We start from the raw sequence: 15,213 nt of genomic DNA on the forward strand, positions 1-15,213 counted from the left end.
ATTAGCAATGTTCAACATGGTTAGAAAACATGTATTGTGAATTATACCTCAATTGTGACCCAAAGTATCATTTTCAAGGACTTCTGCTTGAAGCGTTAGTGTAGAAGTGCAAACACATGCAACTTTACACTATGGAACTAGTTAAAGAATGCTAGAGGTATAGCTGCCAATGCTCGATATATGGATGCATATCTGAATGATCTACTGCTCCGTGAGCTATGGCGTTTGGGAGTTGGGCAGAACAAGTTCAGGGAAGTGGAGAATGTAAGCACTCTGGTCCTGGGCACAACTGTTGATAAAGAAATCTGGTCTCTGCAGTGCCATGCCTGGATGGCTTTATCTTCATATAATCACCCGGGGAAGCAGCCCTACCTGGGAGCCAAAGACATGTAAAAAGTAGGCTTTTGGCATTCAGCCTGAGGGCTCTCCAAACATTGGACCCTCTCCCAAAGTAGCAGACTCAGCCGCCAGAGACAAAATGCAGACTTTGTAACAAAGAGCAGGAAACCCAGCTCCATATTATATGTGTGTGACCCGTGTTACTAGAGCATCATAGACGGCTGCTCCGCAAGCGGTTTAACCTTCTGAGCCCTGTAAACAGGCCATCAGAGCTCGGAGGCCACAAAATACCATTTTGAACATCAGCCTGGTTAAGTTCTTGTCAATATTGTACCATATGTTCAATTAATATAAGATTGAAAAGCACCAGTTTATACCCGGGCTCTGACCATGTATCGAATACAAGCCTTTTTATTGAACTGATTCACACTATGATTTTATTACTATTTATTTTACAAAAATACACAGTCTTTTACGCTCCCCTGGGTATAGTTGCACACCACAGTAACAGCATGGTAGCAATGTCACTTTATGAGATTAGTATATTTTGAACAAGTTTAACTTTCAGTCAAAACTTCCTTTTAACCCTTTATATATGTCCATCCATTGATTTTAATTTTGCTCACTTGTTTTGAGCACATTTTATTAGTCTACGTCTACTGGATTGCAAAGTGTTTTCATTAATCATGCCATAAAAATTGTTATTTGTTTGACAGGGGTTTCATTTTGTGTTGATCACAAAACTGAAAGTAAAGGCAGCAAAAGAACGTGAACCTCGTCAGTGGTGATTTCTGCTCACTTTGCGAACTGCCAGCATTTGAGAGCCTCCCGCTGAGCGAACGATGCAGGGGGTTTTCATTGTACAGGGGAGTTCAATCCTTGCACCCTGCCTGCTCTTGTGGTCCAGATTCAGCCATGCCCACTGTTTGGCACAGCAGAGAGCATCAAGGAGCACTGAGGTGGCAGCAGAATGTAAAGCACCGAGGACACAGGGTGGCTTCTAAGACAGGGTAAGTGAGGCAGGTCTGCTCCATGCACTACGCTACCATCTTTTCACCCCCCTCTGTACTCTCTGCCCTTCTGCCTCTGCTGGCTTCCATGTATTTGGAGCCACCCGCCGAGTACGTCTGGATGAAAGCCACAGCATTGTAAAACGAAAACATTGGGAAGGTGGGACGCAGTGCGATTTTGAACCGCCTATAAGCAATACCATGTCCCCTTCACAAGAATGTATGAGCATGCTGGTTACAATCTCTTGCTGCTAAGACAAGTTATTGCTACAGAGTATTCACTCGTATGGCCCAAACTACCCCGACAAACGGAATGTATTTTATTTACCTAGTAAAGAGGTTCAGTGCCAAGGACTCATGAGATACCCCCACCTGATCCACCATTTTTGAGTTGTAATTATAGGTGGTCCCGAAGAAGGTGGATTTAAACTATAAATTTCACGGAAACGTATGTCTCCTGGTTTAAGCAAGATCCCAGCCCACAACACAACGGCTGAAATCGAAGTTCCTTTCCCGCTGTGATTGCTAGTGTCTGTGAGCAGTGGTTGGAATGGGTATGAAGGTATAAATGAGTGAATTAATGTTCATGTGTGAAAGAAGCGAGTGGGAATGAGAGTTTGGGGGTATGAAATCAGCCTGTGTAGAAAAGTACCTCTTTTTGCATTGTTACCCCCCACTTTTTGCCTGACACATGATGCACTTTGTCTTGGTGTGCCCTGGGTCCCTGCCAATCAGGTTCCCAGGGCCTGTGTTCTTTCCCAAAACTGTACCTTTGTACCCCAATTGGCACATCTCTGTCCACAGGCAAGCCCCTTGTAAAAGGTATCACAGGTACCAAGGGCACTGTGACCATGGAAGGCCTCTAAGGGCTGCAGCACCAATTGTACCATCCATTGCTCTCTATACCTTAACACCCATACACTGCCATTGCAGGTTTTATGTGCAGAGAAAAGTGAAGAGTTGACATGGCACAAAGGGACATGGCACACATCCCATTGTGCCATGCCTGCATCCCACTGTCTGTGGCCCAGGTAAGTCACCCCTCTAGCAGGGTGCACTAGCCCTCATGTGAGAGTACAGTGGCAGGAGCCCTGTACCCCTACAGTGTCTAAGTCCATTCTTAGACATTGTAAGTGTAGTAAAGCAATAAAGCGTATATGGTCTGGGAGTTGGGCATTCGGAACTACACAGCTCTATAATGGCTTTACTAAAAACTGGGAAGTTTGGTAGCAACCTTCTCAGCACATTAAACCCACACTGATGCCAGTGTGGTATTTAGTGTAAAATGTACTCAGAGGGCCTCTTAGAGATGCCCCCTAAAAAACGACCAGCCCTGGTGTGGTTCCCGAATGGCTGCCTGCAATTTGCCACCACCAAACAGGTTTCTGGACACCTGGGTAGAGGACTTCCGCTCTCTGGGTTCAGAAACAAAGCCCATCCTGGGCAGAGGTGTCGTGCCTCATCCCCCAGGATCAAGTGGGTCCATGAAAGGGAAGCTTCAATGGCCTGCCGCCTTTGCAAGCTGTCCCTGCCAACTGGCTCCATTCAGTTCTGCCCCCAATTTGGCAGGAGAATCGGTGGGAAAACCAAGCTAGGAGGAGAGGTGTACCCAGCTTTGCCAACCCCACCCCTCAGGTGGGGGAGGCTAGGTGAAGCACACATCTCAGTCCCCTCCATCTTGAAGATGAGGGGATCCAACCAGTTAGGAAGAGGTTCATAACCCACTCCCACTGGTGGGTGGCATATTAGGGGGGGGAGGGGGTGTACCCACCCGAAGGAAGGGACACATTGGTCCCGACCTGCACACCCTTTTAACGCCCTGAAATTTCGGTATTTAAGGGCGACCCTGAACCATGCCTCTTCAGATTCGAGGAAGAAAGAAGGACTGAAGAGCTGTGCTGACCTAGGAAGAAGAGGACACCAACTGCTTTGGCCCCAGCCCTACCGGCTGATTGATTGATTGACAATACAAAATGGCCGACGGAGAAGGAGCTCTTCCTGTGGGCTCCTGAGGTTTGGGATCGCCATCGGCGTAAATCCCGGGTAAACCCTGGCAATCGAGCCAATCAAACCAAGCTACCTGTTCAAATTGCTAATCTAGATTATTCCTTACCTGCATCCTGGATTCTCCGGAATCACAGCACGGAGAGGCTTGAACCGCGGCCCCCGTCATCGGTCACACTGCAGCGTTCCCGGACCTCTCTGCTTCCGAGCGCTGGCTGGCGGACTGCATCTGCGCCAGGGATCCCCCTGGGCTGCCCTCGCTTCGGCAGGCGCGACGTCGCCCGCCACCCTCTGCCACCGGACCAGAGACTTGCCTGGGTCCGACGCTGACCATGTTGTTCCCACGCAGTCTTTCTGCCGGAGTCCACATTGCTGGGGTCATTCTTTTGCAGGGATCCGCTGCCTGGGGGTGCCGCTGTTTTCCTGGAGGAGACGGATCTCTCTGGCCCGGGATTGCGGCCTCCCTCGGCTGCCGGCCTTGGGAGAGTGGATCAGGCCCCGGATTGATGCCTTGCACGACTGTGGGTCGCGGGGTGTTGAATCGGGCCCAGGCGTGTTCCTCCCTCAAGGGAAGGCCCAAGGAGAGCGATTCTGGCCCCGGAGATGCCCCTGGAGATGCCCTCTTTCCTGTTTGGGGGCAGCCGCAGTCTCGTGGGAGAGACGGGCCTCGAGGAGTCCTCCTAGCTGTGGGGGCCCATTGCCTCGTTGGTAACGGATTGCTGTCTCCCACAACTGCCGGCTGCTGACACTGAGTCGGGCCCTGTGGGGAGCCCTCCTTGATGGGCGCACTCTGGAGCCGGCTCGGAGGTGCCAATCGCTTTTCCGCTGCCGTGCCGTAGACATCCGGAAGCGGCAGTCCGGTCCATCGCGTGGGCTTGTCGCGGAGCCTCTTCCCTGCACCCCTCCCAATCGGTCTTTATCTCCAGCTCTGAGGGGAGAGACCTCTTCTTTCACCACTCCAACTGCAACCGGATCGGCCCGCTCCTGAAGGACCAGATCTAAACGGAGCTCCCTCAACACTTCTCTGAGGGGCCTGGCTGCAAGATAGCACTGACCATCACCTCTAGGACCATACCCTCTCTAAACACGGCCCCAACTCCTGGACCATTTTCTACCCCCCAAATCTCTCCAAACACGCAAGGAAAAACTTCAAACAAACTCCTCATCCGCAACCCTGAAACACTCATTGTTGATAACTACCTCAGCCTCACCTCCCCCATATTACCAACTACATCTTTTACTCCAAACGCCCTTCCAAATGGAAGAGCATCTTCCTCCAACACCTCCCTATCTCTAAATCAACCAAAATACCATATGGATTCAAAATATCCACCGCTCCCTCCCTAGCCTTTCATGGTGATATTGATATCTCCATCTTCAAAACAGGTAACATCATCAAACAAGCCACGCCATCCCACCTTTCTATCTTTGAACACCACTTTAGCACTATGTCTCTCCTCCTTAACCATTCAGCGCCTAACACTCCTCCTCCCCAAACGAACAGAACCCCTCAAGCCTCTTCCTCCCCCTTCCCCCCCCACTCTACCTCCACTCTCAACCAACCAGTTAACACGAGCCTCCAAAAATGTACCTCATCATCTCCCTCCCTGGACGCCCCCTACTGATAACGACTTCACCCATCCCCAATTACCTACTTCTCATCCCCCACTTATCTCCCTCTCTCCCCCTAACCCCTTACTCCTCGGACCCCTCCTTGAATAACGGTAGCCCCAAATCCCTGTCACCTACTTATCATTCCCCTCCCATGACCCGCCCTCCCCCTGACCTCCAAACCTCCCTCTCCCCGACCCACCCCCTTACGTACTCCTCCGTCCTTTCCCCTCAATCACCTAACACAACTCCTCACCCCCTACTCCTACCAATCCCGTACACCCTCTGCTCCTCCCCATCTTCTCTATCCTCCCCCCTCAGGCTCAACCTACCCCACCTCCCAACCCCTCACCCCAACCCCCAATAAACACCCATCCCCCTCACACCACCTCACCCCAACCCCTAACACACATCCCCATCACACCAATACATCCATTTCTCACTCGCTCCATGCCCTTTTATCCTCTCTGACCACATCACCTGAAGGTTTGTGCCCCCTGTATAACCTAACCCCTCCACTCACACTTAACAGCTCCGCCACCCTTCACTCCATACCAACTACCCTATCTCCCGCCTCACACAGCAGGCCACCATCCGCAACTAATCCTGACCACTCCCTATCCCCAGACCATTCTCCTCCCTCCTCCTACGCCCCTTCATTCCTTCCCTGTACCCGGATTGCCCCGAGCCTACACAACATCGTACTCGACCTACCTACTCTGACTACCGAACCCCTCACTCCTCCCAGCCCCGTCACCCCTCACCCCACACCATCTACCACATCTCCCCACTCACACATTAGTCCACCCTCAGCAAATAACACAGACCGCGCCCTCCCAAAACCTCCCCTCTCCTTAATTGCCCAGATCCTACACAACATTGAACATGACCTATCTAATTTAACTACGGAATTTGCCCGACTCAGAAAAGATTTTTTCTTCCACAGCACTAGAACCCTTCCTCACCATAAAACCACCATCCTCCCGCCCTCAAACATCCCCAATAACAAACACAACCTTTGGAGATCGCTCCCTCTCCGCTGCCGTACGTATAGACCTCTCCGCACCTCGAACCATCTCTCCCCGTCCGACCTCGCCGAACTATGTAACTATTCCCTTCCTAATCTGCCAACCACCAACCCTCCACTCCCCTATGCCCTCATCGCTGTTATCACAGGGACAAATAGAACCCCCTCCTCCCCCGCACCACCGCCCTAACTCACGTTGATCCACTCTTGCCCACCTTCCATACCCAACCCCACACCACTGAAGTGCATGCTCGTTAACTGTCGCTCCGCGGTCCTACACGCCACGGAAATCTCGGAAACTATCCTGAGTGAATCCATTGATATTGCATTCCTCACAGAAACCTGGCTAAATGACCACTCAACGAGCATACCTGACCTACTCTCCCCCCGGGATACTCTATTCTTAGAAAAGACAGACCTAACAGAGTTGGGGGTGGGCTAGCCATTATCTTCAAAAATGAACTTCAGATTTCCCTTGTCACCAACCCAGGCTATTCCTCCTGCGAATACCTGGAAGGAGAACTGTCAACTCAAATCTCCCTCCCAATTCGTCTACACAACATCTATCGCCCCCCGGAACCAACACAGCCCTTCATTGAGGACTTATCCGATCTACTGACGCAATCAGCATTATCCAGCTCAAAAAATCTCTTTCTTGGGGACCTTAACCTCCATTGGAATGATACAAATGATCCCACCATCTCCCACCTCACTATACTTCTTGAAATCAATGAACTCAAACAACTCTGCCAATCTCCAACTCACACTAAAGGATCCATACTTGACATCATTCTGTCCAACGAAGATCTGACCTCCGTTACCAATATCATCCCCATTGACTGGTCCGACCATCACCTTATACTGTTCACCATTGCTACCTCAGCAAACCTCCCTGCCTCTAAAACTACCAGATCTAAGAAATTGACCAGAAACCTAAAAGGTATCCTCCCAGGTGTTCTCCAATCGAAACTCCAAGCTCAAATTCTTCTCATTCCCCCCTCACAAATTGTGAATGAGCTCACTGAACTCTTTAACAATACTGTTACAGGTATTCTTGACCAACTGGCCCGCTTAAACTCAAAAACCAAAGAAACACCCCCTCAAACTCTTGGTTTAATACATAGATAAATAATGAAAGACAGGCACTCGGACTGTCAGAAAGAACCTGGAGACACCATCCCTCACCCTCCCATCTTGCACTTCTCAGACATGCTAGCTCCACGTACAAAAACACATCCTCAAGGAAAAGGCATCCTTCTTCCGCACTCAACTTGATCATGCCAAAAACAGACCCAGGGAACTCTTCAAAATCATCCGAAACCAAACTTCCCCCGCACCGCCAAATATGACAGCCTCCTCAGACAGTTGTGAAGAAATTGCCCACTTCTTCTCGGAAATAATTGCCAAAATTGATCAATCCTTCCTTCCCACACAACTATCCTCCAACTCCAAATGCAATCTTGTCCTCACCTCTAACGCCTACTCCACATCCCCCCCTTCCAGCTGACACGGTGTTGGACTTGGCCCTTTTTCCCCAGACATTTTTCGCTTTTCTGGGAAATCGCATGATAAATAAATGCAAAGATTGAATGTGTGCAGACTGAGTTTCCCCATTTTAAAAATGTAACTTAAAATGGATGCCAAAGCTGTGTGGTTGCGCCGTTTGACTGGGCCAGGTTGACAGTCTAGTGGTTATTTCCCAGCAGCCCCAGCTTTTGGAGGGAAGCCTGGCACCCAGGGTGCTCTACCCATCCCCCTAGGCCAGTTAGAGCCAGTTTCCCCAGACGCTTCTAGAAGCTTCTGGCACTGTCTGGAAGGTGGGGTGAGGGGCGTATAAAGGGCGGAGCTGGGCTGCCATGTGCTCAGTCAGAGGGTGGACCTGAGAGAGAGGGGACCTGCTGCCAGGGGTTACCGCCACATGGGCCTGTGTGCTGGGCCCTGAGCCTATCTACCCCCCTCTACTGTCCACAGGGCGAGGGAAAGCGATAGTTGGGGCAACGCAGACCTGGAGAAGCCTTCGCAGGAGTTTTAGGCGGTAGGGTTTAGTCAGGGACCTATGCCTCTGAAAGTGACAGGGCTTAGGTGCTGCCTTTCAAGTGAGTGAGGGATCCTGAACTACCCACTGATCTGGCCCGGCGAGAGGAGAACCCAGGGACGACAGGCAGAGACTAATTAGTCCGCCTTCAGCCACCAACGCAACTTCCCCCCCTCAAGAAACCCTCAATCAAGGGGCAGGAACCAGAGAGCGCTATTTACAAGCTGCTCGCAGAGAGAGAGCGCTATATCCAAGCTGCCCCTGGAAGGAGAGCGCTATACCCAAGCTGCCCCTGGAAGGAGAGCGCTATATTTGGTGAGCGCTATCTTCGAAGTGACTGTGCACTGCCCCTAAAGCTGGTGGGACCGCCTAGCGCCTGCAAAGCGCTATACATCGTGGCCCAAAGGAGGTGAGCGTGTGGCCAGGGAGAGCTGGGCGCTGAAAGCTATACCGGGAGCCTACCCCGTGTGCCAGCCTAATTAGGAGCCCAGCGGGAGCCCACCCCGCGTGTGTGCCGCCTTTGAATATTTAAACTCATAACAGGAGCCTACCCTGCGTGGGTACCGCCGTTGAATATTTACACTTATAGCGGGTGCCCACCCCGCGTATTGCCGCCTGTTTCCTGTCTGAAACCGGCGGGAGCCTACCCCGCGGTTCTTATGCCCAGCGGGTGCCTACCCCGCACTTTGTCGCCGCCGGAATCACCGCCGCCGCCCAAGGTGCAGTCGGGGATCGTGAGTTGGAGGAGGCGCTGGACCTGGGCCGCGTGAGCGCGCGTTGCCCAGCAACCGGGGCGCTGGCCGCGTCATCGGCTGCGTCCCCCTCGAAGCCAGGAAGAGGTCCGGAGCTCGACGGAGACGTCGCTCCGTGGTGGGGGCTCCCCGAAGGTGGAGGAGAGCCCCGAGTGCTGCCTCGAAGTCCCGGGTCCCAGGAGGGGGCCCGGGTGAAGTCCAGCGAGGCGCTGCGGCTGCCGACGGGGCTCTCCTGCGCTGAAGAGAGCCCCGCGTTCGCAGCAGAGAGGCGGAAGTTTAGGGGCCCGAGGCGCATTGTCGGCGCCTGCCCCCACCGCCCGGGTGAAGACGTCAGTAGCCCCCCAGTCTGTGTCCGGTGAGTGAGGGGCTCCGTGTGGGACTGGTGGTGGAGGCGGGGGCAACGGGGTACATTGCCGGGAGTGCTGCAATGGGAGTGCTGCTAATGGGAGTGCTGCATTGGTTCCCTGCACAGCTGCCCCACCTGACAGCGGGCAGCTGCAACGGGTTGGAGTACTTACTTAAAGCCCCGGAGGGCCGGCTTACCTACAGATGGGCTAAGTGAACACCCCGGAGGAGGCATGAATTGGGCCTCATACCGACTGCCCGGACGGTGACTGTAAGGAGGGGACATGCTTAAGGCCCCCCTTTGGATGCCCTGACCGAATGAAATGCTGAAGGCTATAATCAAATGCCAGGGTCAGAGCTTTGGTCTTGGGCCTCATGCTGTGCTATGTGCAACGCCACATTTACAGGCCATGTTTAAGCGCTATGTTGAAATGCCCTAGTGACAGCGTTATTGAAGTCATATGGGCGGCGCCAGGTTAAAGGCTATGTTTTAACGCGCTAATGCATTGCTGTGTGCAGCGCTATGTTTATTTGCCATGCTCTGAGCGCTAATGCCTTGCTTCGTGCAGCGCTAAGGTGGATGCACTGTTTTAACGCGCTACTGCCGTGCTTTGTGTAGCGCTATGATAAATGTACTGTTTTACACCAGCCAATTGTTATGTGCAGTGCTATGTTCGCATGTCCTGGACTTTAAGCGCTGTTTACTTGCTATGTGCCGCGCTGGGTTGAGATGCCAGGGTTTGAGGTGTTGATGCACTACCTACCTTACTTTCAGCCTCAGGCCCAGGGGTCACTCCTATTGGTGATGCATAAGGGAATGTCTGGATGTTTTTATTACAGGTGTTCCGGACCTTCGCCTAATGTTATGCCCTGAGGTATTCTATTGCAGGATTGAGGCTGATGGACTTATTTTTACTGTCTTCTATGTCGCAATGATTCCGGCAGGGGCCCGATTGGCCCTGCCCGGTATATAATTCCCCCCCCCCCTGTAAATTTGAACCGAGCGCCAGTTGGCGCAGTGTAGAGATTACCTGACATACTGTGTTTGGACAATACAAAAGTTATTTTTACCTAAACCGGTGTAGTGTCTCTTTTTGTAGTGTGCCTTGTGTGTCGCCTGTGTGTACTGCGTGGATGCTTTGCACATTTCCTCCAGAGTTTGGCCCACCCGCTCTGCACCACGCTACCCGTTTCCAACACACTGTCTCTCCTCTGCCCACTATCCTACCGCTCCCCAGCGAACCTCTTCGTCCACCCATTTCCCTACCCCCCCACCACTCCACAGGCCCCTCACCTACCACATCTCCAGTAACCAACTCCCCTAAATCTCAACTTAAGAACAATGCCTCCTTGCTCAACTTCCTCCCCGTCACTGAGCTTGAAGTCCTCAATATAATTGGCAATCTTAAACCGTCCTCCCACACAAAAGACCCAATACCCTCCAACCTTGTCCCTGCCCTTAAGCACATCATCACCCCATTCTGGACCAAAATCATCAACACCTCTCTCTCCACAGGCTGTGTCCCCACCTCCCTTCAACTTGGGCAAATGTCGCCCATAATCAAAAACCCCAATGCTGACCCCAATTACCTAAATAATCTCCTCCCCCTTCTCTCAAAGGTCCTTGAAAAATGTGTCCTACTATGTAAGAAAGTGGGTTTCTGTTGCAGTAACCCCCCCCCCTTTTTGCCTAATAGCTGATGCACTTTTCCTTGTTGTGCCCTGGGCTCCTGCCAATCAGGTGCCCAGGGCCTGTGTTCCTTCCCTAAAAACTGCCTAACAGCCAGAACCCAAATTGGCAAACCCTGGCCACATGTCAGCCCCTGGTAAATGGTACCCAGGGCCTTGTGACCAGGGAAGGCCTCTAAGGGCTGCAGCACTCATTGTGCCACCCTTAGAGGCCATGTACCCTAACACACACACACTGCTCTTGCAGGCTGAGTGTCTGGATTCAAGACAAAACAGAGAGTCGACATGGCACACATCCCTGTGTGCCATGCCCACAACCTACACTGCCCTGGCATACATCAGCCACCCCTCTAGCTGGGTGCCCTATGCCAGTGGTGTGGACACAGAGGCAGGAGCCCTGTGCCCCTACAGTACCCAGGTCCATTCCTGGGTCCTGTAAGTGCAGTGCTGCCAGCTAAGAGTATATGGTGCTGGGAGCTTGTCAAACACGATCTCCACAGCACCATAATGGCAGCACTGAAGACTGAGAAGTTTGGTATCAAACTGCTTAGCACATTAAATCCACACTGATGCCAGTGTGTGATTTAATGTACAAACCACCACAGAGGGCATCTTAGAGAGGCCCCCTGAAACCTAAACCTACAATCCACGTCTGTTCTGAGGCTGCCTAGGCTGCCACACAGCAGACATGTTGCTGGACCCCTGGGTAGGAGAGGCCCTGCTCTCCTGGGTCTGCAACAATGCACATCCTGGGCGAGGTGCTAAATCTCCTCCCCCAGGATGGGCAGGGGGAAGCTTCAAAGGCATTCCACCTCTGTGAGCTTCCCCAGGCCACTGCAACCCCCCACTCTGGCGGGAAGCTTGGCCGGAAACCCCAAATAAGGACAGGGGATGTGCCAGCCTGCCAACCCCACCCCTCAGGTGGGGGAGGCGAGGTGAAGCACATCTCCGGGCTCTCGCCATCTTGAAGATGGGAAGCCCTGCCCAATCAGGACTAGGCTACTGCCCCCCTCCCACAGGAGAGAGGCAGGATAGGGGGTGTACCCACCCCAGGACAGGGACCCATTGGCCCCTGCCCTTCACCTACCTGTAACGCCCCTAAATCTAGTAACTAGGGGCACCCTGAACCTTCCTTCCCAAGATTCCAGATTCCAAACTACAAAGAAGAGCAAGAAGAAAGAAGACATGCCCTGCAGCTGCTAAAAAGAGAAGAAGACACCAACTGCTTTGGCCCCAGCCCTACCGGCCTGTCGACCCTCGAACCTGCTCCAACCCGGCATCTCTTGTGGCCAGCAACCTCACAAACCCCGGAGGACCTGGCTACCTCTTGGCTCTAAGCCCCTGGGACTCCCATGAGTAGAGGCTCTACTCAAAACCTATCTCTAACCCCTAGCAGCAGCACGGAACCGCGAACCCAGCACACTCTGCACCAGCCGAGCCTGGCCAGTGCCGGAGTGAACAAAGACCCTGAGGACGACCCCACGGCAACTGTGACCCCGTGTCCGGCACCCAAGGACCTCCCTCGACATTCCTGAAGAAGCCTGCAGCTTCAGAACCAGGTGCCCCCCAACCGCGATCAACAGAGGGTAAGATTTCCCGACACCTAAAGGCACCCCTGCACGTGGCGCCCCACGGCCCCCTGTGCCCAATCCCGGGGTACCTACCTATCCTCCAACTACCCAACTTACCTCTCGAAGTGGTGGTGGCACCTGAAGAGTCCTCGTCCCAGAGCTTGCAGTCTTTTTCCTAACCGGAGATTTCCCATTGAAATCCATTGAGCGCCTGAAGGCTCAAAAGCACTCTGCACCCAGCCGCCCGAGTGGCCCTGGCAGTGAAAGCTCTACTCCTTCCTACTTCCCCACTTGCCCCGAGAAAGTGACCAGGAGCCCAGCTCCCACAGCCACGTGGCTTGCCAGTTAGCAGCCACCAAACAAGGGCCCCCTATCCCTCATAGGATAACATTGGGCCTAACTCTCTCTGCACCCGGCCGCCCTAGAGCCGCTGAGGGTGAACCAACTGTACCTACCTGACCCTGGGAGACCCCCGAGTCTGTGCCCAGAACCTCAACTCTGCCAGTCGAGTACTTACCCTTAAACCGCAAACTCTATTTTCCTCATAGGGTAACATTGACTGGCTTTTTCCTGAAATTTCTTCCAAGTGTGGACTTTTCAAATCTTCAAATATTCACCAAAAATCAGCCGAGTGACAAAAACGAATTTACTCACCTGCTCTTAGGTGAGCTCCCAGTGCTGGATCTTGGTGCCCAGCACTGACTCTGAAAAATACCCACAACTGTACTTACCAGTAACCCAATTTTCTTCCATAGGAAACCATTGACTGTTTTTCTGTGAAATTTCTTTCAAGTGTCGATTTCTGCAATCTTTAAATATTCCTCAAAAATCGTATAATATCTGAAAACGTAATTGCTTACCTGTTTTGGATAAAGGTCCCAGTACTGAGTCTAGGCACCCAGTACTGGATTACAAAAGTAACAAGAACATACTGTACCTGTAACCTGCATTTTCTTCCATAGGGAATCATTGACTGTTTTCTCTGAAATATTTTCTAAGTGTCAACTTTTAAAATAGCTAAATATTAGTTAAAAATCATTACAGTACTTAAGTCGACTTTCATCACTTGATTCTGAGAACTGGCCCAAGACTGAATCTAGGATCCAGTCCTGGAATTCGAAAAGTAATCTAAAAAGTAATCTGGTGCAAATAACTTGAATTTACCATTGAGCTCAATGTATTGTTGTGTTTAAAAATAGAGTTGCCTACTGCAACTACTTATAACTGTTTACTAAAATCTATTGCATATTGCAAAAGTATTTATATGAAACATCTACTGTTGAGAAAGTATATTTTAACTCCAAGTGTTGGTTCTAAAATAAAACAAGCATATATTTTTTATATATAAACCATTGGCCTAGAGTTCAGTTATTGAGTGTGTGAGACCATTTGCTGACTGAGTGTGTACAACAAATGCTTTACACTGTCCTCTGATACTGCCTTACTGCTCGACCAAGCTACCACTTTAGAGAGTAAGGTTATATCTAACTTTAGCCTCTGTCAAACCTTTGGTGACTGTGGACTCTGTACACCCTGTACCTATTTGGGAACAGTATATACAGAGCCACTTTCTCACATACTACAACTAGACAAACACATTGAAAACTTCAACCTACTCGACCCCTTCAATCTGGCTTTAGAAAAGGCTGCAGCACCAAAACGGCAATGCTCAATGTCATAGATGACATCCATCAATCACTTGACAATGGCGAGACCTGCCTTCTTATCCTTCTTGATCTCTCCGCAGCATTTGATGCAGTCAACCATTCAGCCCTACTTAATGTGCTTAGGACCCGTTTCGGCCTTAATGGCACCGCTTATCTACAACACCGAACTCACCAAATCAAAATTCAAAACGGTCTCTCTAACCCCACTCCCGTCTCCCTTGGATTCCCCCAAGGCTCTATTCTCTCTCCATCCCTCTTTAACCTCTTTATGGAACCCATCACCCTCATTCTTAACCAAGCAGGCATAAATTACCACCTCTACGCCAATGACACCCAAATCTATTACAAGATTAAAACTCATGCTGACATCTTACACCTGAACAACACCCTTGCCAAGATACAAACCTGGTTCCATTCCAATCATCTCAAACTCAACCCTAATAAAACCGAAATCATTCTCTTCCCCACAAAAATAACCCTCTCCCCGTTCAATCATGGATCTCTGACCTCAATGCACTCAATTGCTCACTCACCTGGTCCAACTCCGTCAAATCTCTTGGCATCTCTATCGACAACACTCTAACCCTTAATGTTCACATCAAAAACTCTGCCAACGGAGCCCTCTTCACTCTCCGTCACCTCAAGAAAATCAAACCATTCATACCCACCGATGATTTTAAACTTATAGTTCAGTCTCTTGTTCTGTCACGTATTGACTATGGTAACGCCATCCTTAACGGAATCCCCAAGGTACACCTTGCTCCAATCAAAGCTGTGCTCAACCTTGCTGCCAGGCTCATCACGGACTGCAAACGCTTCAATTATATATCCCCGGCTCTCAAATCTCTTAAATAGCTCCCTATCGAAGGCAGATCTGCCTATAAAACCGCCTGCATTACTCAAAGTCTTACACCAAAACACTCCGCAGTGCCTCTCAAATAAACTCGACATTGCGGGCTCCACTCGACCTCTGAGAAGCACCAACACCCTCCTCCTAATACCACCTCTGCATAAAAAGAAAGCCACACAATATCGCTCCTTCTCTGACAATGTCCCTATTATCTGGAATGCCCTCCCAAAAAACCTGCGCTGTAATCCCTCCTATTCCAGTTTCAAAAAAGACCTCAAAACCCACCTCCTCAATTATTATTGGGGATCCTAAC

The 15,213-nt window shown here is 51.1% G+C and overlaps 1 protein-coding gene across 1 annotated transcript in view; it reads right to left on the bottom strand.

Annotated features, from left to right (window-relative positions):
• The window catches only part of NSDHL (NAD(P) dependent 3-beta-hydroxysteroid dehydrogenase NSDHL), a 42,652-nt gene that overhangs the window by 25,504 nt on the left and 1,935 nt on the right, over nt 1–15,213 (bottom strand). The gene's annotated exons all lie outside the window — the stretch shown is intronic.

The sequence above is a fragment of the Triturus cristatus genome, chromosome 10 (genome assembly GCF_964204655.1).
Source record: "Triturus cristatus chromosome 10, aTriCri1.1, whole genome shotgun sequence".
In the NCBI taxonomy this organism is placed as follows: domain Eukaryota; kingdom Metazoa; phylum Chordata; class Amphibia; order Caudata; family Salamandridae; genus Triturus; species Triturus cristatus.